The sequence below is a fragment of the Canis lupus genome, chromosome 14, assembly GCF_048164855.1.
Source record: "Canis lupus baileyi chromosome 14, mCanLup2.hap1, whole genome shotgun sequence".
NCBI classification, from domain to species: Eukaryota; Metazoa; Chordata; class Mammalia; order Carnivora; family Canidae; genus Canis; species Canis lupus.
In genome coordinates this window covers 38,208,543-38,235,341 of record NC_132851.1, presented here as the reverse complement: position 1 = coordinate 38,235,341, position 26,799 = coordinate 38,208,543, and the positions used below count along the sequence as shown (strand labels likewise).

The 26,799-nt window shown below is 54.3% G+C and overlaps 1 long non-coding RNA gene across 2 annotated transcripts; it reads left to right on the top strand.

The window, feature by feature from the left end:
* The first annotated feature begins 1,606 nt into the window (after positions 1-1,606).
* On the top strand, positions 1,607-20,725 carry LOC140603920 (uncharacterized). Of its 2 annotated transcripts, XR_012006932.1 has the most exons (4): positions 1,607-2,464; positions 5,225-5,750; positions 16,044-19,533; positions 19,667-20,725. It is a non-coding gene; the product is annotated as an uncharacterized lncRNA (long non-coding RNA). The 2 variants fall into 2 exon arrangements; XR_012006931.1 differs by having other exon boundaries at positions 16,044-20,725.
* Positions 20,726-26,799: the final 6,074 nt, after the last annotated feature.

Genomic DNA, 26,799 nt, shown 5'->3' with positions numbered 1-26,799 from the left:
CAGATTAAATGAAGGGAGATTTGCATAGCAATAAAAAGGTAATTAAAATCACCAACACATGAAAAGCCCATTATAAGATTCCCTGGGAAGGACGCCTCCACTGGTCAGGAAGACACAGGAAGAGGTGGGGGTGGCAAACCAATTAACCGAGCCTGTTAGCTGTCCATTATCGGTGCCGGGGATTGCAAATATAAATATTAATCGCCACAGGGCCAAGTTGTTAGCAGCCAAGCAAACTCATAAATATCCTGCTCACGATTAATGGTGACCGAGTGCGTCTCCGTGGGGGGGCGGGCGGGCCCGGGGCTGCGGGCTGTCGCACGCGCGCCCTGCGCTCCTTGCACTCCTCTCACACGTGGTTGCCACTGCCGACATCTGACTGCATTTCCAGGTCTGGATGACGGTGTGTCCGTGTGTGGGTTTACTGGTTGTTTACGACCACTTAGAACGTGTGTGTGTGTGTACGTGTGTGTGTGCGCGCCCACGCATTTGCCCTCTGATCAAACTAATACACCCGTGCAGTTGCTGTCTGGCTGATAACTCCATCAGGGCTCTCTGGGCACTTAACGACCAGCGGGAACCCCCAGCAGCGGTCTCCTTTCTGCGGACGGCAGCTTCTGTGTAATGACTTCCATAAACGACACCCCATTGGTCATGAATGGGCGCCCAGAGCTCAGAAACAAGGGCCCCAGGCAGGGACCCAAGTGGGGGATGCCCCCACCCCATGCCATGATTCTGCTCTGGAAAACCAGTAGAGAAATCCCGCTCTGGCATCAGCCAGAGATCACTTCTGTTCCACACACTCTTTCCACACTGAGAGGAATGAGAGCCTCGGACAGAACGAGACCCTGCCTGTGGCTCTATTGACTGCCTCCTGCCGGATGCTGTTCTGGGCCGGGGGTGGGGGGCGGTTGTGGAGAGGCTCAGGGGCCCCTAGACATCAACACTCTTCTGTGGGAACCTGGACCCATGACCCGTGCATTACCTGGTTGTGCTTTCTGACCTCTTAATTGATCCTGAGAAGGACCTGAGCTAGACCCCCCCTCCCCATCCTGGCTGTTTGGGTTGGCGATCCATCCATCCATCCATCCATCCATCCCACAGTCTGCTCACTGAGCAATCATTTCCAAATCTATACTGTATATCATGTAGCAGGTCCCAAGGGGATGTGAAAATAAGTCAGAATTGGTCTCTGATTTCCTGGTATTTGATACCAAATATCGGAGTCGACCTATGCCAAAATTCATTTATTCCTCTTCCTTCTTTCCTTCCTTCCTTCCTTCCTTCCTTCCTTCCTTCCTTCCTTCCTTCCTTCCTTCCTTCTTCCCTCCCCCTTTCTCTCTCTCTCTCTCTCTTTCTTTTTTTCTCCTCCAACAAGTGTTATGGACCAAGTACTGAGCCCAGGATAGTGAACAAGGAAGACAGTCTTTGCCCTCATGGGGTTTGCGTTCAAGTGGGGAGAGCAAAAGGTAAGTAAAGAATATGCCAGGTGACAAATGCTATAAGGTAAAGAGAATAATTGTGGAAGGTGCTATGTCACAATACGGTGCTCAGGCAAGGCATCTGAGGAGAGAACGTTTGAACATTGTCTCTGGAGACAAGAGAGGGAGCCATGGACGTTCAAGACAGAGGCCAGCAAGGAAAAGGCCCTGAGGTGGGAGTGTGGCTGGAGAGGAGAGGGCAACAGAAAGAGTGATAGGATATGATTTTGGAGAAATTACATGTGCAGGAGCCGGCATTTCAGACCATGTAGAACTTCTTAAGTAGTTGTAGGGAGTTAGGGTCTTATTGTGAGTGAAATGGGAGCCATTGGAGGGTTTGAGTAGAGTGAGATGAGACGTGATCATCCTGTGTGGAGAATAGACTGATGGGAGGAGGGGATGCAGATGCCATAATCCAGGTGAAGTGATGGTGGGATGGGCAAATGTGCTGGCAGACAAGTAATGGGCAGTGATTTCACATTTGGGATCTATTTTAAAAGTAAGGTGGAAACATTTTTTTCTGAGTTGGATATAAGGTGTGATGTGAAGAGAGGAATCAAAACCACCTCTACAGTGTTTAAGATAAGAAAATGTTGAACATAGCTGCCCTTTACAAAGATGGGAAAGAATGTAGAACAGATATTTTGGTGATGGAGACACACTGTGTGGCCACGGTCACTTTGGGTTTGAGTGTCTTTTAAGACACCGAAGTGTTAGACATCTGGACATAGGAATCGCATTTAGAGAAAAAAAAAGCAAAACAAAACTGGGCTGGGGCGATGATTTTGGTTAGGAAGTGAGTTTGGAGAAAAGAACCGACCTGACGGTGAATCCAGGAGAATGGCAGTACCTACAGGCAGGAGAGTGGAGGGAAAGCAGGAGAGGACGGTGTGAGAGAGAGACCAAGGAAGGAGGAGGAGGGCAAGTCTGCGTGGTGCCCTGGCCGCCATAGGAGGAGAAGAGGCGGGCTGCCTGCAGCGGAGGTGAGAAACCATCCTTGCATTTCGCCACATGAAGACGTCACAGGGGCTGCTCTGGCCCAATGGGGGGAGCAAACTCCGGGGGGATTCCAGGTGATAACGGAAGGAGGAGGAGTGGAAACAAATAGAGGTGATCGGCGAGGGGCGTCCTGGACATGGAGGGAGGGAGGGCCCATCTCGGTGTGCACGTGCACGGGGATATTCCTATGTATTCCACATTCACACACTCATTCCGTGTATAAGAAAGACGTTTATAACAGAATCTTGTGATTCAGTCGGGTGCAGAAATGTGATGATGATGATGGCGGTAGGATAGAGGCAAGATATGGCCGGGTGGCCCCAAGAAACAGAGGGCTGGTGCTCAAGGACAGTCAAATGTAGCCCTGCCTTGGCCCCCGGTCGCACACCTGGGCCTTGACACCGCCCGGGCGCGCTGTCCATGGTGCTGACGCGACTTGGCTCCCGCTGAGATTACACTCCACACTCCTGTGCCCAGAGGAGGTGTTCAACTCACGATTTATGGCTTGGCATTTAACTACATCAGTCTGTATATTTAATTGCTATTTTATCACCCATTAAATCATGAACATCACCTGATTTATTGGATGTCGTCTATACTGGGCAGAATGGAATATAGGGGAAAGGAGAATGGGAGGACGGGAGAGGTCAGTTCTCTCCACGCAGAGCTCACAACACGCCAGGTGCGCTGCGAGGCAGTGCTCATAGGTCATTGGGTCTAGTGATCAGGGCCACCCTGGAGGTGAGTGCTGGGAATGCCATTCTTTCCACGTGACTCAGGGGAGTTTGGTGCATACAGGTGTGAGCAGTCCGTGAGGGGAAGGGGCTGAGTCAGGATTAGAATCCAGGTCTCCTTCGTGCCCTTCTGCACTTCAAGACCTTAACCACCCGCTACAGGAAGGTCGCTTCTCCCGCCCCCTTCCTTAATGGCTTTCCTGAGCTCTGCAGGGAACAAGATAACTACAGGGGTCAGTCCGCCCAGCTGGAAGAGACGTGGGGAAGCTCCATTTTGTGTTGGGTGCCATGGAAGGAGGTTTAATGCAGGGCCTCAAATTCACCTCGAAAGAATCAATTTTCATAAAGTGCAAATGTGCTCAGTCCCTTTGCACATTAAACATCATCAATAGCTTTCCCCCAGCTGAATGCTTTTTCATCAGCCACTCACATCCTCTGTGGGGACCAGTGAACTTCTTCAGGGGAGATGGGGTGATGGCCATAAACTGTGCTGCTCAGATGTCCTGCTGCATGAAGCATGAGTGATGCATCCGGCAATTTCCCTCTTCCCACTGCATTTGCACCGAGGCGCCCTATCCTTTCACATCTCTCTTTTCCTTTACAGGTGACAAATCTGCAAAAGAGCTTCTGTACCCCTTCTCTAACCTTTCCTTGGCCAACAAAAAGATCTTTCACAGATGTTTCCCCCAATAAATGTCCTGCACATCTAACCCCATCTTGGTGCCTGTTGCTTAATGGATCCAAACAAGCTCTGACAAGTAGAGCTAACCTTTAAGTGGGGCTGCTACCCCAGAGATGCTTGTTATCAAGGTCTCGATGGCTTTTTCTCTGTGTGTCGTGTTGTGCATGTGTGCACATACACACCCCTGATCAATCAGGGACTCCCATTCTAGATCAAGGTTCTTTCAGCATCTGTGTTGCAAGCATCCCACTAATTACCAAAATGGGTCTCCCCATTATATGGCAGCAATAATTGGGTGATCATAAGGAAAGAGACCTCTTACCACCCCATCTATGCCTGCCTTTGGCCCAGGGCATGATCCTGGAAACCCGGGATTGAGTCCCATGTCGGGCTCCCTCCAGGCCTGCTTCTTCCTCTGCCTGTGTCTCTGTTTCTCTCTCTCTGTCTCTCATGAATAAATAAATAAAATATTTTTTAAAAATGTCACTCAGAGGTCTCTACTTCTCAGGGTCGGGCCTAACATGTGCAGAATGTTGAACGTCACCTGACCAGCTCCCTCTCTTTGCAAGCATACCGTACCATGTGGCTGGACACAGGGATGAGGCCCCAAGAGCTTAGGACGAGAAGGAGCCTGGCGTCAGCATCTGGTCCTGTGTGATGTTCTATATCTGCCTTTTACCAGAGAATCTGCAGTGGCTTCAGTTAATTATAAATTATAAGAAATCACTTTGTTTCCTCGCATATATTAGGCTGCAGTCCATGCAGTGGTTTCCTGTGGCTCACTGTGGTGTCTTCCTCGAGAATCTTGTTGGGGGAATGAACTGAGGAGGAGGTTGGCATGGCAAGATTCAGACACTCTTGGGTCTCTGGCCCTAATACCGGCAAATATCATCCAAATCAATCTTTTCCCAACCAGGTTTGCACAAATCCTACTCACCCACTGCGGTGAAGACTCAGCATTCACTGTATTCCTAAATTCCAATCAGAAAAAAGACCAGATGTTTTCTAAAATAAAAGGGCATTTGTGAGACTCCTGAGGACGTTCCTAACTATGCCAGAAGGCGGTACCCAAAGGGACAAAGGCAAGCCTCGATTCAGAGGAATAAAAGGGAGGAGCCTGGGCGAGGTGGGGAAGGATCAACTGCATACACATGCCCCTCGCCCCAGGGGCCAGGATTGCTCCCCCAAACCACTCCTCCTGTGTCCACCGAGTCCCCAGAAGCCCCTGAATCCATTCTTCCTCTTGAATCCCAATCTCATCCCCTCCCACGCACGCACCCACTTGTCAAGTCAGAAACCCAAGTCTCTTCCTTCTCCCTCATCCCCAGGTCGGCTTCTCACCCAGATTCCATCACATCGACCTCTGAACTGTGCACGGAATCTGTCTGCTTGTCTCCACCCTCTGCCTCCACTGTGGGCAAGGCCACCACTGACCCCCGTCCTGATGACAGCGACGGCCTGCTCACCGCTCCTCCTCAAGTTTTATTCCCAAGAAGAGTACTCCCCACACCAAGGCCAGTGCGGCCGTCAAGTGGTAATTCTGACTGTGCCCTCACACCGATGAACGCCTACAGTTTTTCCTGCTTCCAGAACAAAGGCTAAGTCGTGGACCCTGATGGCAGCTGTGGCCCTGCTCTCCGGCCTCCCGTCTCACCCGCCCCAGCTCTTGGGCACCGTGCGCTCTCCTGCCTCCCTGCCTTCCTGGGACCACTGATCCCTCTTCCCAAAGAACTCTTTCTCTCCCTCACTTTCCTTGGCTGGCTCTCATTCGTCCTTTAGGACTTCCCCACGAAGGCATTTCAGGCTCCCGCATCTCGAACCCGATTCCACACGACCCGTCATCATTGTGTCCATGTAAGTGCTTCCCTTCTTGAACAAACACTGAGGGCAAGGGCCATTCTTACAGCCTTTGTGCTTCTAGAAGCTCTTTCAGTGGCAGAAGCACAGACGAGCTCTTCCAGAAATTATGCTGTGAGTGGGTATTATTGTGTCGTTGCCCCGGCCCTAAGACCGTGGCTCCCCGGCTGCGCCCCCAGCACTGCAGAGCCAGTGGCCGCCTTCCCAGCACAGCCCTTCTCGTGGACGTGCAGGTGACCGAGGGGAGGGGAAGCTACAGGAGTACATGGCAGATGGCACAGAGTCGGGCATCAGGTGTCAGCTGCAGGAGGGATTCATAGGGGCTCTGAACCCTCCAAATCAGCCTAGAATCTGTTAACTGAGGGTTAGGCTGGGGCTGACTATGTGGTTGGAAATGTTTCGTAGAGGAAGGGCTTGCACTCTGTTCCTTTCTTCTCGTATTGTGGTCAGAATCAGTCTTCTGTAGGGAGATGGGAGGTCTGTGTGTGTGTGTGTGTGTGTGTGTGTGTGTGTGTGTGTGTGTGCAGAGAGTTGGGAGGTGTGTGTGTGCATGCATACCCTACTTATAGGGAGAGGACACCGTCCTTGGGTAGAAAGAACCGCATCTGGTGCTCCTGTGATAAACATCTGTGACCCCTTCCCCAGCCTTATGACTTCATTGGATGTTGCATCATGGAGTTTGAGCTCCAATTTGAGCAGAGTCCGATCTACCTCTGCTCTCTGTGGCCGCGAGGGCCCCATGTGCCACCTGAGCTCTGGGCTTTTGGTTCTCCGTGTAGGAAATGAGGTTCGCTGCAAGGTGCTGGAGAGACTGAGTCTGAGTCCCTAGATTCAGAGGGCCTCCGTGTCCTGGGGGCAGGGGCGGGTGAGGCCCATCACACTCACACCTGCTGGTGCACGTTGCCTGCAGACGGTAAGTGAGGCGTCACTGGTTAGACCACGTCTCGTTCCCTGTCTACGGCTGGCACCCTGCCCAGCAGTGAGTGGCCCTGTCGATGTTTACTGAATCTTTTCCTACGGGCTGATTTATCTCTGATGCACCACGTCCTCCTGGCATCCCCGGGCCCCAGAACTTCAGACAGAGGGGATCTGCTGACGGCCTTCTCTTCTGATTAGCTCCGTACGTCAGACTGCAAATTGGCAAAACTGTCAGACAAGCAACAACAGAAAAAAGTTTTTAATTAGTCCTTCCTGAAGATCAGGAAACGTGGTAAAAGAAAAATGCTTAAATCGGCACGTGGTTCTTTGAACTATAATTAGTATGTTGGATGTGAAGCTGCAAAAGCCCATTAGCTCCCATGCTCTCTGCTGCAAAGTTGAGTGGAAAAGAGGAGTCTCGGGGAGGCGGGTGAGGATCGATGTTTTCGGGTGGAGGAGACACGTCGTCTGGGTTTAAGTGGTTGGGATCTATCCTGTCACCTGCATGCACTGACCCCACATATCAGGGGGCCTCCGCGAGGTGGGATGCTGCACCTGGCGAGGAGACCAGTATCTGCTCCAAGGCATTTATAGCAAACTGAGGAAACAGGACTCTCCAGGCAGCAGCTTCTGTCCAGGCTGGGAGCGGGGGGCTGGCTCCAGGTGCAGGGGGCTGGCTCCAGGTGCTCAGGGAGCAGAGAAGGAGCCACCCGACCTGGGTGCGTCTTGGCCCCGCTGTTATTTTAGCACGTCTAAACACCAGGCGTTGCATTTGGAGCAAAACTGAAGGTTATCTACTCAACCTCAAACCACCTTGAAATGGGGCAGGAAGACGGGCCCCTGAGATCAAGGAAGCCCCCATGGCGTCCCCACAGTTTGGGGCTAGCGACTGCAGAACCAGAGTTTGAACTCAAATCTCCAGATGGCAGTACGCAGCCCCTGGTGCGGCACCAGCGCTGCCCAGATGGGATTTCCACGGTCGTCTATTTCGCACACCTACCTGGCATTTTATGTAAGTGGAATACACACACATTCAGAAAAAAAGAAATGCGTGAATCACAAGTGAGTCACAGGTTGGTAAGACTTCACAAAGCAAATTCATGCAGGTAACCACCAGCCAGATGGAGAAATAGAGCTTCACCAGCACCCGGAAGGCTTCCTTCCCATTACCGCCCCAAAGGCAGCCACCACGCCGGCATCACATACTAAGTTAGAACTTCGGAACTTCCCATAAATTGAATCCTATAGTATGTAGCCTTTTGTACTGGCTTCTTTCTCCCGACATTATGTTTGTGAGTCATCCGTGCATTCAGACGCTCTTCCTTGTTTCACTGTGTTACTCATATATGACTACACAGAGGGTTATTTATCCAGCCTACTGTTGGACAATATTATCATTTCTATTTTGTGGTTATTATAATTAGAACTGCTATAAATCTTCATGTGCATATCTTCCGATAAATATACACAACGTCTCTGCTGGGTAGATATCAAGGACTGGAAGTGTGGTCACAGAGGATGTAGGCTCAGCTGCCGTAGGCACCAGCAGATACTTCTTCAAAGTGGCTGTACTGATTTACCCTCCAACGGGCTGTGTATTTTTAGTTACTTCACATCATTGCCAACATTTAGTATTTAAAAATTTGACCATTCTCAGGGGCGCCTGGGTGGCTCAGGGGGTGAAGTGTCGTCTGCCTTCGGCTCGGGTCATGATCTCAGGGTCCTGGGGTGGATCCCCAGGTCGGGATCCCTGTTCCGCATGGAACCTCTTCTCCCTCTCCCTCTGCCCCTCCCCCTGCTTGTGCTCTCTCTCCCAAATAAATGAATAAAAATCTTTTTTAAAAAAATTGGCCATCTTGTGTAGTGGTACTATTTTGTGATTTTAACGTACATTTTCCTGATGACTAATGAGACCGAGTATACTGGTTTACTGTCCAGTTCAGTACTATCTCTGTGAAGTTCCTGTTGGAGCTATTTGTGCCATTTTTTTAAAGGAAAAATTGGGCGGTTTGTGTTTTTCCACTTGATTTATAGACGTTCTTTTTTAAATATATTCTGAATATAAGTCTCTTGATGGACGTAAATTCTTCATTCTAACAGAATATAATGCATTCATCTTTTCTTTTATGGTTAGTGGCTGCTCGGGGTCATGAAGAAAGTGCCCTATGTCACTTTCTGGAAGTTTTACTGCTTCATTCTTCACATTTATGCCCGAGATACCACTGGAGCTGGTGTTCTGATGCAGTTTGTAAACAATGTTCAAAACGATGTCAGGGGAGGGCCAGCGTTTTCGCCCAATATAGGCATCCAATTGGCCCAGCATCATTTCTTAAAAAGACTGTGTTTCCCACACCGAATGTGGCACTTGGTCCAAAATGATAAGTTTTCTTTGTGAAAAGACTTTTGACCTGCAAATTCATTTTTTAAAGAAAGAGATAAAGGGCTGTGCCAGTTATTTTCTCTTCAGAGAACTTGTGTGATTTGTGTATTTAAAGAATTTGTGCATTTTATCCAAGTGGTCACATTTATTGGCATCCTGTTCACAGTATTTTTTGATCATCCCTTTCATATCTGTGACATCTGTAGTGATGTCCTCTTTCTCATTTCCCGTATCGATAATTGCCTTCTCTATTTTCCTGATCGGTCTGGTTAGAGCCTTGCCGATTTTAATAATCTTCTTTTAAAAAAAAAATCAGTGTTTGGTCCCATGGACACTCTCTACCCTCTTCCTGCCCCCAACTTGGTTGATTCCTTTTCGTACCTCACTGCCTGACTTCTCCCTAATTCCCAGTCTCCTCCACGCTCATCTGCTGGCTCTTTCAGGTGAAAACAGAGAGCTTTGATTCGAAAGCCCTCTCCTCTTCTAATGTTGGTCTGTAAGCTATAAATTTCCCTCCTCCTAACATGTTAGTGGCATTTTACAGATTCTGATGTGCTCTGTTTTAGCTTTCATTCAGTTCAAAATACTTCCTAATTTCCCTTTGGGTTTCTCCGCTGATGTACGGGTTATTTGCAAGTGTGTTATTTGGCTTTCCAAATATTTGGGCACGTTCCAGAAATCTTTTTACTATCGATTTCTAATTTAAGTCCATTGTGGTCACAGCACATACTTTATATGACCCGAACCCTCTTAATGCATCGAGGTCTTGTTTTAACGGCCCGGAATGCGGTCCGTCTTGGTAAAAACATTCCATGCGCACTTGAGAATGTATTTGATAAATGTCACTCAGGCCAAGTCTTTCGCTTTGCAAGTCTTCCGTGTCCTTACCGATTCACTGTGCTCCTTCCACCAGTAATTGAAAGGCAGGTGTTTAAAATGCACCGTTTTTGTGGATTTGTCTATTTTCCCCGTGTTTCTAACGGTTTCTGCTCTGTGCACTCTGAACCTCTGTGAGTAAGTGCATAAACATGCAGGACTGTTATGTCCTCTTGATGAGCTGACCCCTTTATCATTTGAAATGAGGTTTTAAATCGCTAGCAACACTCTTTGCTCTGAAATCTGCTCCGTCTGACGCTGGCGGCTACTGCAGCTCGTTTGTTTGGACGGGTGCCAGCGCGGCATGCCATCTTCCATCACCTTGTTCGTCCTTTTGCTTCTTTCTACTTAGACCGGGCAGCATGTTGCGGGCAGCATGAGGTTGGGTCTGTTTCTTTATCCAATCTGAAAATCCTTGCCTTTTCATGGGGGTGTTGAGGACATTTAGTTATTGATAATATTAGGTTTAATCTGCCTTTTGAAGGATGCTGTCTCTCTGCAGTTGCTTTCTGTGTCCCCTCTCCCACCCTCATTCGACGCAGCGGTTTACACCTCTAGAGGCTCAGTGTGGTCCTTCCATATCGTCTACATCACGACTTGCTGTGTTCAATCTTCTCCTGGTCTCACTGTGGATTTCAGGTTTTGGGTGCTGAATATTTTGGTGTTTCTATAAACATTTTTGAGCTTTGTCCTTGTTGCATTATCAGAAGTAGTTTCATACTTTCGGGTTTTTTATTTTGTTAGTCTGGACCAGTCGGTCACATCTGGTCTAGAGATAATCATTCTCCGTGACTGAGGTCAGATTTCTGGACACCGATGAACCACGAGGTCTTGCAGGCTGACTGTTGGAACAAGAAAGACGCCCAACTTCCCCTGCCCTGGGTGAGCCCTAGGAGCTGTTCTAATTCCCATTCTTGCCTCAGCCTGCATTTCGGTCATTTCCCCTAATTGCATGCATGCATGTCATCTTACTTGTACACAGGGTTTAAACCTGCACTAGATTGTTAGTACTTCTATTTTTATTTTTTTAAAGATTTTATTTATTTATTCATGAGAGAGAGAGAGAGAGGCAGAGAGACACAGGCAGAGGGAGAAGCAGGCTCCATGCAGGGAGCCCGCTATGGGACTCGATCCTGGGACTCCAGGATCACACCCTGGGCTGAAAGCAGGCACTAAACCGCTGAGCCACCTAGGGATCCCCTGTTAGTACTTTTATAAAGGTAGTTTTATTGTCAAACAAAATACAGATACAGAACATCACACAAAAGAAATGCATAGTTCACAACGCGTTCCTAGATAAGCGCCCCGGTCACCACCGCCTGCCAGGCTGAGAGACGGAACGTGGTCAGCCGCAGGGAGCCCGGTCCCTGAGCCCCGCCTCAGCCACGTCTCCTGCTCCCACAAGTAACCACTACCCTGATTTTCATAGTAATGACATCTTTTATAAAACCCAGTTTTATCATTCAAGGTGAAACCCTGCATGTTATAGCTGAGTCTTGCTGAATTTTTAAAATGTGACATGTCCTTTGTGTTCCTTTTATTCCGTGAGTCCCTCCTATTTTTCTCATTCCCCTCCCTTTGACTTCCAGACTCTCCCGCAGTCTGGATTTTGCTGATAGCATCCCCAGCACGTGGCCCTGCCCTTTGTACGTGCTGCATATTGACTGCTGGACTCAGAGATGGGGTCAGACTCAGGCTTAATCTCTGTCTGAAGACATTATTTGGTGTTTGGACAGACACAAGGTCCATGATTTCTGATGGTATCTCCCTTCGCCACGTCAGCGGCCACAGATGCTTAATGCCTGTGCCCAGTAATTCATTTTGAGTTGCAAAGGATAATATTTTAATTCTGTTGTCTCTTTTGCTTACTATCTGCCAACTGACGTTCCAAGGATTTAAGGAAACAGTCGCCTTATTTACCTACACGCTGACCACTTGCAGCGTGACCTCCTTTCCTGTAGCGGGAGGACAGCTTCTCTTCGTTCCGGTGGAGACGCTCAGCTTTCACCTGTATGAACGTATCTTTCTCTGACCCCCACCTTGGAAAGCTTTGGAATTCTTGGTTGCCACTCAAAGGTGGCATCCCCATGAACTCTGGCCCCAGTGTTTCTGCTGATGCTCCAGCAGCATTTTTGTCTTTGCCTTTGTCTCTAGTGTCACTGTCTCCTGTCGGGCACCTTCCCCACCTTCCCTTCTGCCATGATGCTCTTCGCCACAGCGTGCCCGACTGCGTTTTCCTTTGTGTTTAATTTGCTTGGTTTTGAGCAGCTTCTTGGTTGGATAGAATGATGTCTTAATTGCATTTAGAAAATTTCAGATACTAGGGACCCAATATGCCTTCTTCTCCACTCTCAGTCACCCACACTGCCTCACTTCCTGCTGCCCTGTAGGTGAATGGTGGTCCGATTTTTGTTTTCCACCATACTTTAGTGTATTCAAACCCATAGCAATTCTGAACAACGACAACAAAATTCCAAACAATAACCCGACTTCAAGTTTGATGGTCTTCCCCCCATCCCCCCTGCTCCGTTTTTAGAGTCAGGTGAACTTTTCCATGGGCTTGTAGAGTTTCGATAGCTCTCCTAAAAACTCCCAATCTCTTCACTCATTAGATACACTTTTACCTACAGATATTTTAACAGTTATCACAGATATTTTAAAGCTCTTTCTTTCTAGCTTCAACATATAGACCACGCATGGATCTGTTTTTATTAACGATTTTTTCCTTTTGACCTCGTATGACAAAATCCTGCTTCATCTCATGTCTGATCACTTTGGTTTGCTTTTGTTTTTTAATTGAAATACAATTGACACGTGACACTGCGTACGTTTGAAGTGTGCAACCTCTTGGCTTGATGCATGTATGCTTTGCAATATGATTACCACCATAGCATTAGCTAACACCTCTATCATGTCACGTAATTATCATTTCTTTTTTTGTGCCAGGAACAATTAAGATCTAGTCTCTTAGCAACTTTGAAGCTTAAGATACAGTATTGTTGACTGTGACCCCTGTGCTCTGCATTTGAGCTCTGGGACTACTCATCTACCAACTCCAGGTGTGTGTGCCTTTAAACAACAGCTCCCCCATTTCCGCAACTCCCCTGCCCCCCACTTTGGTAATCTGTTTTCATAATTGACACTATGGATGATGAGCCGTAGATTCTCCAGATTCTGTTATCTCGTCTAAGAGTGTTAAATTTTCTTCTGGAAGGTAATCAAATTACTGGTATACCATCTTGGTCCTATGGTTGTGCCGTTGGGTACAGACGTCAGTGTAAGATGTGGTCCTGAAGCCCAAGCCCCTGCTGGGGTCTCGGGCGAGAGCTCAAGATGCTCATCAAGACCCTCAGAGGGTTCTTGTCCAGCGCCGGGCGCTCAGTCCCTCCAGCCTTGCACCTCTGGTTTAGGTGGTGCTCCTTCGACATGCGGTGAAGGAGTCAAGGATTTGATGGGAGTTTGCATACAGAGAAAATCAATTAGGATTTTCTCCTTCAATTTCCAGCCTCCCTGGCAGGCCTAAATGTTGACGTCTGACTTCCCAGCCCAGTAAGACCTAGGATTTCCTCTTGAGCTCTAATCCGATTGTGATTGTGCCCTGAGGGCTGGGGATTCATTCCCGCAGGAGAAGAGCCAGATGGACTGTGAGCCTGTCCAGGCAGATGCCCTTACTGTGGGCTGTGTCTGGTCGGTTCTGCTTTGGGTGCCTCTCCAGTGCCCTCCAACAGTGGTTTCTGTATTTTCCCTGGATTTAATCATTGTTGCTGACCCATCCCGTGGGTCTATACATCTGTCTTTATGCCAACACCACGCTGTTTTGATTATTGTAGCTTTACAACAAGTTTTGAAATCAGGGAGTCTGAGTCTCCAGTTTTGTTTTTTCTGTTAAGGATTGTTTTGACTGAGATTCTGTATGAATTCTAGGATTAGATTTCCTATTTCTGGAAAAAAAAAAGTCATTGGGATTTTGGTAGGCTTTGCACCCGATCTGCAGATCACTTTGGGTAATACGGACATTTCAGCCGTACTTAGTCTTGTGATCCTATGACCTAGGGATGTGTTCCCACTTATTTGGATCTTTAATTCCTTTCAGCAGAGTTCCAAAGTTTTCATTGTACATAACTTTCACCTCCTTGGTTAAGTCAATTCCAAGGGTTTTAATTCTTTTGATGCCATTTTAAGTGGGATTGTTTGTGTGACGTTCTTTTCAGATTGTTCATCGTGTATGGAAATGAAACTGGGTTTTGTGTGTTGATTTTATTTATTTATTTTTACTTTTAGAGAAACAGTTGTTTACATATTTTCTCTAAGATTTATCATTGTTAGGACAGAAGGGTTAGTCAAACTGGAGCTATCCTGCCATTGGGGGAAGTTGGGAAGTCCTCCTATTTTTATTTCCCGTACATACTAGGCACACAGTTTTCATGATTGCCCCCCACACGTTTCTCCTCCGTGTCGCTGTTTCCCTTCCTGAGTTACCAGGTTTCCACTTCAGAACCTTTCCTTCTGAATTTAGAACTCCTGGCGTGAAGCTCCGCGGCGGCTTTGTTGGTAGCTCAGTGGGTGCTGGTGGTTCGCGGTGGTGGCTGTGGCCCCTCCGTGGACGTCTACACCTCGGCCGCGGCCTCTCCAGGGTGCTCGGGGCCACAGGCTGGCAGGCCGCTCCTTCATGTCCTCGTCCCCAGAGCTTCCTCCCTATTCTTTAGTGTTCTCTGGGCATCTTGGTGGCTAGTCCCCTGGAAACAATGAATAACTGTCTATATTAAGATTTCTCGGTTCTGATTCATGGTTTATGTCTCCTGACTGAGCCTCAACTTCTAGAGTTCTCTTTTTTTTAAGATTTATTTATTTATTTATTTATTTATTTATTTATTTGATGGGGCACCTGGGTGGCTCTGTGGTTGAGTATCTGCCTTTGGCTCAGTTCGTGATCCTGGGGTCCTGGGATCAAGTCCTGCATCGGGCTCCCCGCAGGGAGCTTGCTTCTCCTTCTGCCTGTGTCTCTGCCTCTTTCTGTGTCTCTCATGAATAAATAAATAAAATCTTAAAATATTTATGTGAGAGAGAGTGTGTGCATGAGCAGGGGGAGGGGCAGAGGGAGAGGGGCAGAGAATCTCTGAAGCAGACTCCCCACTGAGCATCTGGGAACACTGGTGTCCGGACCACGGACCACACGTAGGTCAGTGTCTACGGCCTTGTATTTCTTTCCAGTTGTGTTGTCATGCCTGACACATTGCAACATCGTTGCGGGGTCTGGGTGAGGCCGTCTTCTACCCGAGTGGATGTAATGTCCTCCTTCCCAGCTGTGGGAGCAGGATGCCGTGCTGGCCAAGCAGGGACACGAGGCTGGATCTCAGGTGTTGCAAGGTGGCCTCGTTCTAATTGGTCCTTGGTCCCAGCCTGCACCGTAGGGGCCCCTATAGAAAACGTGGGGTGCTTGGCGGGCTCTTCCCTCTGGCGTTTTCTCCTATGCTCTAGGGGACTCTGCTCCTTGGCTTCTTGGCCCGGAGCCACTGCTTTGTGCCCTCTCACGACCTTGTGAGGCTGGGGTTTTGCAAATTCTCCAAGGGAAACATTTGTTCAAAGTGGTGGGCTTACTTCTGTGAGCTTCTCTTTTCTCGTGGACCTTGGCTCCTCCAGAGACGATGGCCTGGAAAGTCCTCGACTCCTCTCTGACCTTTCCAGACCCACAAGACCCCCTTCCACAGCTCCCTGCCCAGCAAATCGCCAATGTCCCCGGAGGGGCAGCTTTCCCTTACCTGCTCTGCTCCTCCTCGTGGAGACGAGATCTTGGCCGTCTTGGTCATGTGCCAGTGCCTTCAAACAGCAGTTTATCTTCCTCTCATCCAGCCCTAATGGCCATTATTTGTGGGAGTTGGTCTGGCATAACATATTCTGTAAGTAGAGGGCATCTGTTTCCTATAATTGACGTTTCCCCATAACCAGCCTACATGCTTCCATGGTCTGGTTTTTCCCATATTTTCAATTTCACACAACCTAGTTTGGTCCTGAGCACCCTCTTGGGGTCCAGCAAACATGATTTTATGTAGAAAACAAAAACGAGAGCAATTACTTGGATAATTTCAGTAAAAGTCGTCTGGGTCGTGTTTATCCAGGCTGCCTGCATCAAGTGCAGAGAAAGTGAGGACTCGTTTGGCAGCAGCCTGGAGTGCGGACAACACACAAATGTTTTCAGTTTCCATCACGGCCAACAGCACACGAGCTCCACTTGGCTGGCTCTGTTCTTCACGGGAAGATGAGCGTCCCCGTGTGTGGGCACCCCAGGCTCTCCAAGCTCCGGTGCACCCCATGCTGGGAGTCCCAGGAGGTGGCTCTGACGAGAAGCAGGAGCGTCACCATCCAAGGTGAGTGAATGGGCTCGTGAGACAGCCAAGTGCTGCTGATATCACACGATGGGCCTGTCCTTCCAGCCTCATCAAGGCCATCAGGTGCTTGGAGGTGGGACACACTTGGTTTGAATTCCCGTCCTGACCTGAGAGGCTCTGCAGAAGCCACCAAACGTCTCCAGGTGCCCGTTTATTTATTGGTTCCTTGAAGAATGACTGTCCCCACCTCGGATGCTGGTCATGGAGATAAAATGGACCATGAGCAAAGCATAAGGCGTGACCAGCACAACCCAGGTGCCAGTTCCCCTCCCTTCTCTCTCCCTAGCTGCTTTCACGGGCCCGTCCTTGTCTTGCTGGCAGGGGCTGGGCCAATCCAACCTCAGCCGGGGGGCCTGGCGCGGAGGAGGTGCTCGTGCAGCTGCGGGGCGAGAGCGACCTTGTTTGTGCACATGGCTGGGCTGTGGCCGTCGGCGGGCACCTTCCCCGCGCTGGGCTGCAGGCATGCAAGAGGCGATGGACAAAGGCCCGTGAGTCCTCCCAGGGAAATGTGGTTACCATGGAAACATGAGTGGTGCTGGGGGGGGGCACTGACCTTTGGGCGGCGGAAGGGGAACATCCCCGCTGCGGTGGGTGGGCATCCATCCGGAGGGGTTTCTCTGAGAATCAAGAGAGGACGTGAGCGCCAGTCGCGGGTAAGCAGAGCCCACGAGAACCTCAGGTGTGAGCACCGGCCCGCAGCCCCAAGTCCCAGGCCAGCCACCGGAGGACGGCGCGCGTCCCACGTCCCTTCTGTCTTCCACACAATGCTGGCCTCTTGACGCTATTTAGGGGATCTTGAGCTTCGGAATTCATCCCTTACCCTCCGGTCTCTTGTGGAGAACGCCGGGCGGGTACTCGCACGCGCTCCTGAGGGTTGCTAAGGGAGTCGAAGGAGACTTGGCACGCAGGCTCCTCAGTACAAGCTGGGTATCTTTCTTATGAAGAATCATTATCCCTTTCTCATTGTCATTACCAGCCCAGGGGACACTGCCCTGGCTCCCCCACCCCGCGCACAAACACACCCGCAGCCCCAGGGCTCCCCTCTTCTGGCCCACGACCTCCCCCTGCCAGTGGGGAGGGGCTCTGAACTCCTTCAGGGTCAGGATGGGGTCCTCCAGGCCGTGCTGTGCTTGGGCCCCCGTGAGCAGAGGCAGGCGGGGAGCTCCGTGGGGGCGGGCGTGGAGAGTTCTCGTGGCGCTCAGGGTTGCTCTCATGGGACCACCTTAACTCCTTGGGCCAGAAGAGAGAGCCGTAAGCCTGACCCCGTCCTCCCCAGGTTCCCCAGGGGCCACGCCAGTAGCTGTGGCTGGTGAGGGGCTGGCCAGAGCAATGACACTGGCATCAGACCCCAGTGTTCCCAAGGGGGCGGCATCCCCCAGGCTCTGCCCCAGAGGTGCACCCTACAGGGGGTCCTGGGGCCTGAGCATTTAGCATGAGTGAGAGAGCACTTGGTTTCCTGCTCAGGAGAACGTGCTGGGCCAGGAGCAAGGCTCAGGGGCCCCTGGACTGGCGTCACTCCTCTGCTCTGTCCTTGGCACTGTAAGGAGGCAGGAGGGGTCGCTGCCCTCGAGGCGGGGGCACTGGTCCATGTCCAACCCACACTCGTGCACGGGCAGCCCGTGTCCTGGTTGGGGTTCCACCGAAGCAGAGCCCAAGACGAGGACTCCGGGTGCACACTCCTTCTTTGGGAGACAGTCTGGGAACCAGCTTGGGAGAGGGGATCGGAGGCAGGGAAGGAAGCGGCCAGCCAAGGGTGTGTTTCCACGCAAGGGGCCGTGGAAGTCGCGACTCTGGGCCACGGTATCCTGCACACACTGTGACATCAGCTCAGCATAAGGGCCAGAGAATCGGGGTTTTGCTATGCTAACGGCCACTGGCCAGTCGCCCAGGGCTGGTCCTCAGGCTGCTGGTTCCTCAGCACCTCTGGCCTCTGTGCATGTGGGCGGGACCCCCTGGCCGCCAGAGGGGGGGTCAGGTAAGGCAGCACAGGTGGCGGAGTCCAGTGGCGTGCGCTGGGGTGGGGAGTCCAGGGGATGGAGCAGTGTGAGCACGGCGCACCTGCCCTGAGCCCTCCCTGCTGATTGCCCTTCAGAAGGCCAGTCCGCAGCTCACTGACCTGCCCGGGCCGGCGAGGGCAGGGAGCAGAGAGCAGAGGGAAGGCCCAGAGGCCAAGTCCTGGGAGTCCCCCGCCCCGCACCCACCGTTGGCTCCAGCCCACCTGGGAGACCCCGGGGCCGGGGAAGGACGTGGAGGCGCCCCGGGCTGGGGTCTTAGGACACTCTGCCCGCCAGCTCTGGCTCCGGGGAGAGGCCTTCTTCCTCCCCGCCCCCCCACTCCCCGCGTCTACTTCGTGCTGTGGCATCTCCTCGGATCACCTGCGCCGACACCTAGTGTGTCCCAGGGTGTCGGCCCCAGAGCTCGTCTGCCCTCGAGTCCCTGCCAGAAGGAAAAGCTCAGATCCAAGAACCCAGCAAGGGCTGGAAGGATTGGAGGGTCTCCTCCTCCGTCCCTCTCCTTTCTGCCACCTCCCTCCTGCCCCTGCTGCCCGCCCTGGCCCTGGAGCTCCTCTCTGCAGCCCCTCGAGGCAGACCGTGCGGGGGAATCTGATGCCCAGGTGTCTGGGACATGGGATCCATCAGGCTGACTCCACCGCGGGGCCCCTCTGGCAGGGTTGGGGGTGCATTCAAGGGGAGAAAGGGTGAGGAGAGGTGCCGGGATGTCTTTTGCTGCTGGACCTAAAGGAGGAGTCACCCTGGGGCGCCTGGGGGCCTCCGTGGGTGAAGCGTCTGCCTTCCCCTCAGGTCATGATCCCGGGGGCCTGGGATCGAGTCCTGCATCATCGGGCTCCCTGCTCAGCGACGGGTCTGCTTCTCCCTCCCTCTCTGCTGCTCCCTCTGCCTGTGCTCTCTCTCTCTCTCTCTCTAATAAGTACAATCTTAAAAGGAGAAGAGTCACCCAGAGGGTGCATTTTGTCATAAGACCAACCTTGCGGGTCAGAGCCAGTGCCCAGGTGCCCTGACCAGGCCCGGAGCCCTCACCGCACGCCGAGGGAGCCCGCTTCATCGCTGGGGAGCCCTGCCTGGGAGAACTGGCTCCCCGGATTGACTTGAAGTCTGTTCAGCACGTCTTCCAGACACTGGTTCCGAGTTCTGACATTTCCAGCCACAGAGGACCGTTCTGCTCTTTCCGCCCCATTACTTCTCTTAAAAACTTGAACACGGTGAGCCTTCCTGCCTGTCCACCTCCCCCAAACACACACACACACACACACACACACACACACACACACGCCATTCCCTGGATGCACAACCAGGCCCCCGCCGGCCCTCATCTCTGCACCCCCCACCCCACAGCAGCACGTTTCCTCACTCTTTTCCACGCTGGGACTCTCCTTCCAAAGACTCAGAAACCACAGATGCATGAAGTGTCCTAGATTTGGGAAGGGCCTCTGGAAGTCGCCGGGTCTGGAGCTGGCACTCACACGCAGGAGGGCTGGAGGCCCAGGGCTCACGTGGGATGTGCGGGGACGCACAGCAGAGCAGAGTGAGCCCTGGAACGGGCGCGGCCTGACTGCAGGACCAAGCTCCATGCGAGTCTGCTCACTTCATGGTCCTGAAAACGTGGCCCCGAGCTGACGGAGCAGAGCAGGGACCTGGGTTTCACTTCCCTGTGTAGGTGAGGTGGCCTCCGGAGCCGCCGGGAACAGGGACAGCTGGCTTTTCCGCCCCTGCCCACAGCAGGTGAGCCATTTCAGCAATGGGCAGGGTCTGGAGGGTAGGAGTCACGGGCGGCTCTCGTGGTTAACTTGCAAATGATCTGGATAAATAAGGAGGTGCATCTGTGTAGGAGATTAATGGCTGTTTTCAGATCTTGGCTCCTTACAGTGAGATCGGACACGGTTGCCGTCACCGCCCCCTCTGGCTGGTGTGGACGTGGCCACTCGGCTGGCGGGAGCGGCGGGCAGAGCAACGGTGCACCTGCCCTGCTGAGCCGAGGCCTCCAGAGGCAGCGCAGGGGTCCTGCTCCTCTCTCCATCCTCCCAGGACTGTCCACAGGTGCGGAGAGAACAAAGAGACCCATAAACAGCCCTGAACGCAGCAGCGGCCAGGCCCAGGCTGCCCAGGCAGGGTGAGCCCAGCAGAGCCCCGGGCTCCCCACGTGAGCAGGATGTGAAGGGCCTGTTGCTGTGAGCTGCCGGGGCCGCTCGTTATGCACACCTGCCGTAGCCTTTGCTGACCAATACGGCCGTTCTCGGGAGCGGGATAACCAGAGACTGCACAGATGCCGACTTTTCCTAAATTCATTTATGGATTCAACACATTATCTGATCAAAACCCTCAATAGGAGTTTTTGGAACTTGGAAAATGGATTCTAAATTTAATTTAGAAAAATAAACCCTATGAATAGCTTAACACATTTTGAAAAGGATGATGAAGTTTTGAGCATGAGGGGAGCTCACTTGCCGGCACTCAGGGTACGGAGCAGGGGGGAGGCATGTGGGCTGCAGGGCTGTGGCGTGTGGGGCGTGGGGGCTGCGGAGGACACCCCCAGCGTGGGCGAGCTGCTGACGGAGGCGGCATATTTGGGAAGGGGGAGGTCGGTTACTAAATGGCATGAGAAATATGGGAGTTCTTTATGGGGAAACATAAGCTAGGTCTCCCACTTGCCGCCATATTAACTAAATTAACTCCAGATGAATTCAGTACATAAATAAGAACAGTAAAATGATGATTTTAAAACATGCAGGAGAATATCTTTGTGGCCTTGGGGGGCGGAAGCATGCTTTTAATCAAGGCCAGCCTAGCAGAAGCCGTGAGGGAAGTGACTGATGAGCTCCCTCACATCAGAACTGCCTCCTGCCCTGAACGACAGCGGGGACACTGGCGGCCACTGGCGAGGCCGGCCCCAGAGCACGGGCCACACGCGGGGCGGTGTCAAGGTGCTTTATGACATCCCGACGGGCGAGAAGCAAAGGATGGGAAACGCAGGAGACTATGGGCATCGGATATGGAGAGGATGCTCCCAGGGCGGGGTTGGGGGGCTGCTGGGCGGTGGGGACGAACGGGCAGTGAGCGCCACTAACCAGAAACACTGGAATATGTGCCACCCCGTCGGCCGCCAGGTGACAGTCAGAGGCTTGGTAAGCCCGGAGGCTGAGCGTGTGCAGGGGTGCGCAGGGCGGGGGGCATGGCCGGCCGAGCCCCGACACCCACCTGGATGTTCCCTGTGAGCTCACCCGCCTGCGTGTGCCACGGCCACCCAGTTCCTGGTCGGCGTCACTAGCGGGCGTCCCAGCTGCATGAGAACCCTGTAGGGGTGGCCGGGGGCTGGGGGCACTGGGGTGCCCTCCCCTAGAGGAACGGCTGAGCAGATGGAACGCTGGGACGTGGCCAGAGCTGGAACCGCTCTGAGACACGCGCCCGGGGACCCACCTGGGATCTCCAAAGGACTTTGGTCTCCGGAGAAGGTGCTGCCTCAGTGGGTCCTGGGGGGGGCAGTGCCCCTGTTTGCCCACTTCTTTGGTCTTTCAGTCCAGCCCGAGTCAACGCCCCCTGCCCCTTGCTGTCACATGGTCCCTCTCCGGGCCAGCCTGCACCCTGCAGGCCAGGAGGAGGGCCTGGGATCATGTGTCCCTCCCCCACCCGCTCTGGGTGTTTCAGAGCCCTGCCGGGCCAACCAGAGGAGTCCTGCCTCAGTTTCCTCACAGTGCATGGTTGGGATGGTGGTGGCTCTGAGCCCCAGGCAGCTTGTCTGGGGACCTGTTTGTCGCCCGCCTGCTCAGCCCCGGCGCTGGCCGTGCAGGCCGCTCTGGTTGCAGGCTGCGCCCCCGTGCCTGGCAGCGGGATCTTCTCCGAGGCCAGGACCTGCCCGAGCCAGGCCCTGGGCGTCCCAGGCCGTCCTCACTGAGCCGCGCCATCCGGGAGCCTCCGCAGACCAGCCCTACCTCTGGCTCTGCCTCCAGCCTGGCGCTTCGGAGGCTGGGGCGTCCCAGGGGACCTCTTGCAAGAGGCAGAGGACAGGGTGGGTCTGGGGGCAGGAGGTGCAGAAGGGCGGCCACGCGGCCATCGGGTCAGGAGGCGTCAGGGAGCGTTTCTGGTTGGAGACTCAACATGACACCCGGCTGGGCTGGTGACACCTGACATGGACTTGAATGCCTCGGGAGCACGGATCCTGCCACTCCGACTCCACCGCCCGTAGGTGACATCGGGGTGTGCTGGGCTCGGGGCTGACGCCTAGACCCACTGGGCTCACAGCCTCCGGCCTCCTCCCGTTTCCTCCTGCCAAGGGCCCAGCTTGGGATCCGCCCTTTGCCCGCACCAGGGCCCTGTGGGTGGTCTGCGTGGCTTTGGACAAGACCAGCCCCGACGTCACCCCTGCTGCTGCTCCAGGGATGGGTTAGGTGTGCTGCCCCAGGGACGTAGGCTCAGGATGCAAACATTCAAGAGGAAGAGACTCTTACTTATTTTCCTGTTGAATCTGAACCTGAAGAAGAGTGAGCCTGGAGGGAGCTGCTGGGGCACCTTGCGCTCGTAGATCCTGAAAGTGGAGCAAACACGGAGGAGGACGAAACCAGGGACGGGGGAGATGACATCATCTGAGCTCCTGGAGCCAGCTGTGCCTGAAGGAGGGACATCCTTGACTTTTCAGCCACTGTCTGAGCCACAGTGTCCCTCCGTCCCTCCCTCCCTGCCTTTCATCCTTCGTGTAGGAAGCAAGGAAAGCCGGTTTTACTTTGATTACTGTCCCTTACGGCAGACGGAGTCTTGACTTGTTCACCTGGTAAGTACAGCAACTGTGGCACGGGCTCCTGGTTGAGGCTCCAACCACACCGCCCCTCCCCAGGCCGAGCATTTCCTGGCCGTGCTGGGGTGTCCGGGGCCCCATTCTGACCACCCCCACCATGTGCCCCTTACTTTATGTGGGTGCGCGAGGCAGGAAGGGCAGGTCTGTGCTCGTGGGAAACAGCCAGCAGGGCGTAGGTTTGGCAGAAAGAAGGAATCCAGGGAGGTGGCGCTGCTCCGGGGGGCGGCTGGGCTCCCGCCCTGGGGGGGGTCTCCAGGGGGGCCAGAGGGTGTGTCGGGACAGGAAGCGGAGCCGGACCCCTGGGAGGGAGGGGATGAGGGCCCCTGAGCACCCCCAGCTCGTGTGTTCTCAGGGGCAGCGTGGCTTAGTGGGCATTTTGCACGTCCCCCAGCCGTGTGTTTTCTGGGTTCATGTACACGCGATAAAGTCCCCGTGTGCTCGCCCTGGTGGAAAGGAACATGTCACAATCAGACAGTTGGCAGCAACGACAGCCCACGAGGGTCCCCACTCAGAGCTGGCATTTTACAAAATGCTGGTGTGGCCAAGTGTGTGGATGGGCGGCCGGCAGGCGGGGCGCTTGGCGGAGGACAGCTGGGCGCAGGCCCCCCGGGCTCCCTCCCGTCACCTGCCGTGACGGCTCCCCCAGGCTTCTGGAGACAGGTCTGGGGGTCCTGGTGAGCAGGGGCGTGTGCGCGGGGGACGGTGGCATCAACGGCCAGCCCTGATCCGCGCACGGCACCTCTCGGCGGGCGGGCGTCTGCTTCTCCTGTGAGAGCATATTGTTGCCCTGCTTCCAAGATGATAAATGTCACAGAGAGAAGCGGAGAAGCCAGGACTCCGGTCCAGAACTTTCTAAGATCCTCCCGTTCGCCCCGGATGGATGCCCAAACACCTGTGCTCCCACTGCCTGGGGCGGGCGGTGGCGGGGGGTGTCTGCCGCAGGTGCTGCTGCACATCCAGAAGGCGGGGCTGAGTGGGCATCTCGGGTACCAGGTCCTCAGGGAACAGGAGCTCATCGGGGGTCCCTCCCGCCTGAGCCGTCGGAGGCAGGTGTGCGGGACCGACGGGGAGAAGCCCCGAGTGTGCGCCTGGGTTTAACATCAGAGGAATCCTGGGTATAGGATGGAACCCCGGGGCCCTGGGGGACGTGAGCATACTTGAGGGAGTGAATGTGTGTGCAGGCGTGTGCCTGTGCGCCCACGCTCATGTGCATGTGTGTGTTCGTGTCCATGTGTGGGGAGCACATATGTGCACCTGTGGGGATGTACACATGTGTGTGTGCATGTGCATGTACATGTGGGGCATGCACACATGCATGTGTGTGTTCATGGGCATGTGTGCACATATGGGATTGCACACGCGTGCATGTGTGTTCATGTGCGTGCCCACATGTGCATGCATGCTTATGCACATAGGCGTGCTCATGTGCACATCCGTATGCACACTTAGGGGCATGTGTGTGCATGTGTATATGCATGTGTGTTAAAACAGGGGCCGGAGCCCCAGTGTCCTCATGGCTGACAGGCAGGTGATCCCTGGCTTCTGTGCGTCCCCCGGTGGAGTCAGAGCCGCCCGCCTCCAGCAGGAGACGCTGTGATGTGAGTCCCCCTGACATGCCTGGTGCCGGGCACAGGACACAACGCATGGTCATGGGGTTGGGGGCTGACTCTGGGTGTGGAGTCAGCACACTCTTGCGTGCTCTCCTGGGCTCTCGGAGCCCTCTGGGGGGTCAGCGCCCCCACAACAAGACCGATACCCCAGGGGCTCATGGTCCCGAGGGCTGGAGCTTCCAGAAGGCTGCCCTGAGGCTGGACGCATTCCGAGTCCAGGGTGGTGTCCAGATGGTCCCTGACTCGCTCTGTGATCTCCAGCATGTTGTTGCCTGGTGTCGGTTTCCCTGTTTTTACACAAAAGGGAGGATAGATTGGCCTGACCTGCAGTGAGTCCCAGAGGCTGGGCAGGTCTCCAGCCAAGTACCCCGCACCCCGCTGCCCCCGCCAGCACCCGGCGGTGCCCCAGCAGCGGCAGGGCACAGTGAGTGTGCAAACGCAGTACTGCTACCTCCGTGGCACCTCGGAGCCAAGCACCGCCTCCCAGCACCAGGTGCCCGACTGCAGAACCTTCTGGATCTTTCCTGTATGGCTCTGGGCAGGGGTGAGTTTGTTATTGAGAACACAGACTTGCAGACACTAAGGAAGGGGGGATTTGGGGGCTGAAAGGGCCCATTGCACAGGGAGCCCATGACCTGGCCCTCCTGCCAGCGTGGCCAGACCACAGCAGACGACTGAGTCAACCCCACGAGCAGCCTGGGCCCTTGGCCTGGGGCAGCGGCGGCCTCCCCCGGGGTGGCGCTTGGGGCTGGCCTGGTGCCCACGTCCGTAGCCCCGATGTGGGGTATGCAGCCAACACTTCAGTCTCTTCAACATGTTATTAAGTATTCAAATCTCTGGGGGACAAGGCTTCCTAGCTAGGAGCACAGGTGCCTTCCGGGAGGGCAGCCTCCAGGCTCCGGGGAAAGAGGCCCGTGCTTTCCGGAAGCCCGCAGGTCCTGTGGGCGCTCCACGCAGCACGGGCTCTATCGTGGGGACGCCGACCCACCGGTGAGGACGCTGAGGGCCCCGGGGGGGTCGGGGGGCTGGGGTCACGTCTGTCTGCCCCTCCCACCTCTGATGCTCTCTGCTGTCATCACCGGCTGGGCCTGAGGGCTGGGGGTGGTTGGTGCCGGGTGGCCTGAGAGGTCCAGGCCCCTCGGCGGCCCAGCACACAGAACCCACGCCCTTGCCTCGGCGCACGTTCCGTGGCTGCCCTGACCTGATGAGCATCGAGGGACCCAGGAGCCCCAGGGGGCAGCTGATGGTGAGGCCGGGAACCAGCTTGGGGTGCCCCCCTCCTTCCTTGCATGCATCTCTGAGCCTCATTCATTCCTACCCACCCCTTCCTTCATTCACTTACTTGCTGACCTCTGAACCCTGCCCCTAACCCAGGGCCCCTCTTCGTAAGCTTTGGGGTCCAACCGGCTTGGCTTTGCGGCTTCGTTGGGCAGTTCCCAAGCTGCATGACCTCGGGCCTGTCCTCTGCACCGCCAAGAGCGTCGGCTCCCCTGCTGACCCGGGGCCGGCGCGACGGTGGAGGGTTCATGCAAGGGGCCCTCAGCCTGACCCTGGGCGCGGGCTCCGCAGAGGCCAGCTGGTCCCTGTGTCTGGGGGCACGTCCAGCTGGAGGGATGGTGTGACGAGGTCGGCGTGGGGACAGGAGGCCCATGGAGCCCGGGGCCGCATGAGGCCAGGAAAGACGTGCTGGAAAGAGCCGGGCAGTGAGCCCGGGTGGTAGGCCCACGAGGACCCCGGGGAAGCGGCACAAGCTCAGGACCCGGGGGAGGGGCCCCTGGTGCTCCCCCTCCCCATGCACACTTACCCCCCAGCCCCACGTGACTGTAAGGGCTGCCTCGGGCCTGAGAGTCCTCCCTGTGGGCAAGGGGTGGAGGAGCCGAGGGGCAGGGGGAGCAGGGAGGATGGGAGAGAGGGCTGAGCGCCTCCACCTGCCACCCAGCCCTGGCTGCTGGGGCCCTGCTGTGTAGACTCAGGCCGGCCGCTGGGCTGAGGGCAGTTAGGGTTCTCCCCGCCGCCAGTGGCTGTGGCAGAGGCAGAGGGGCCAGTCCCCAGGCACAGGAAGTCAGGCTTGC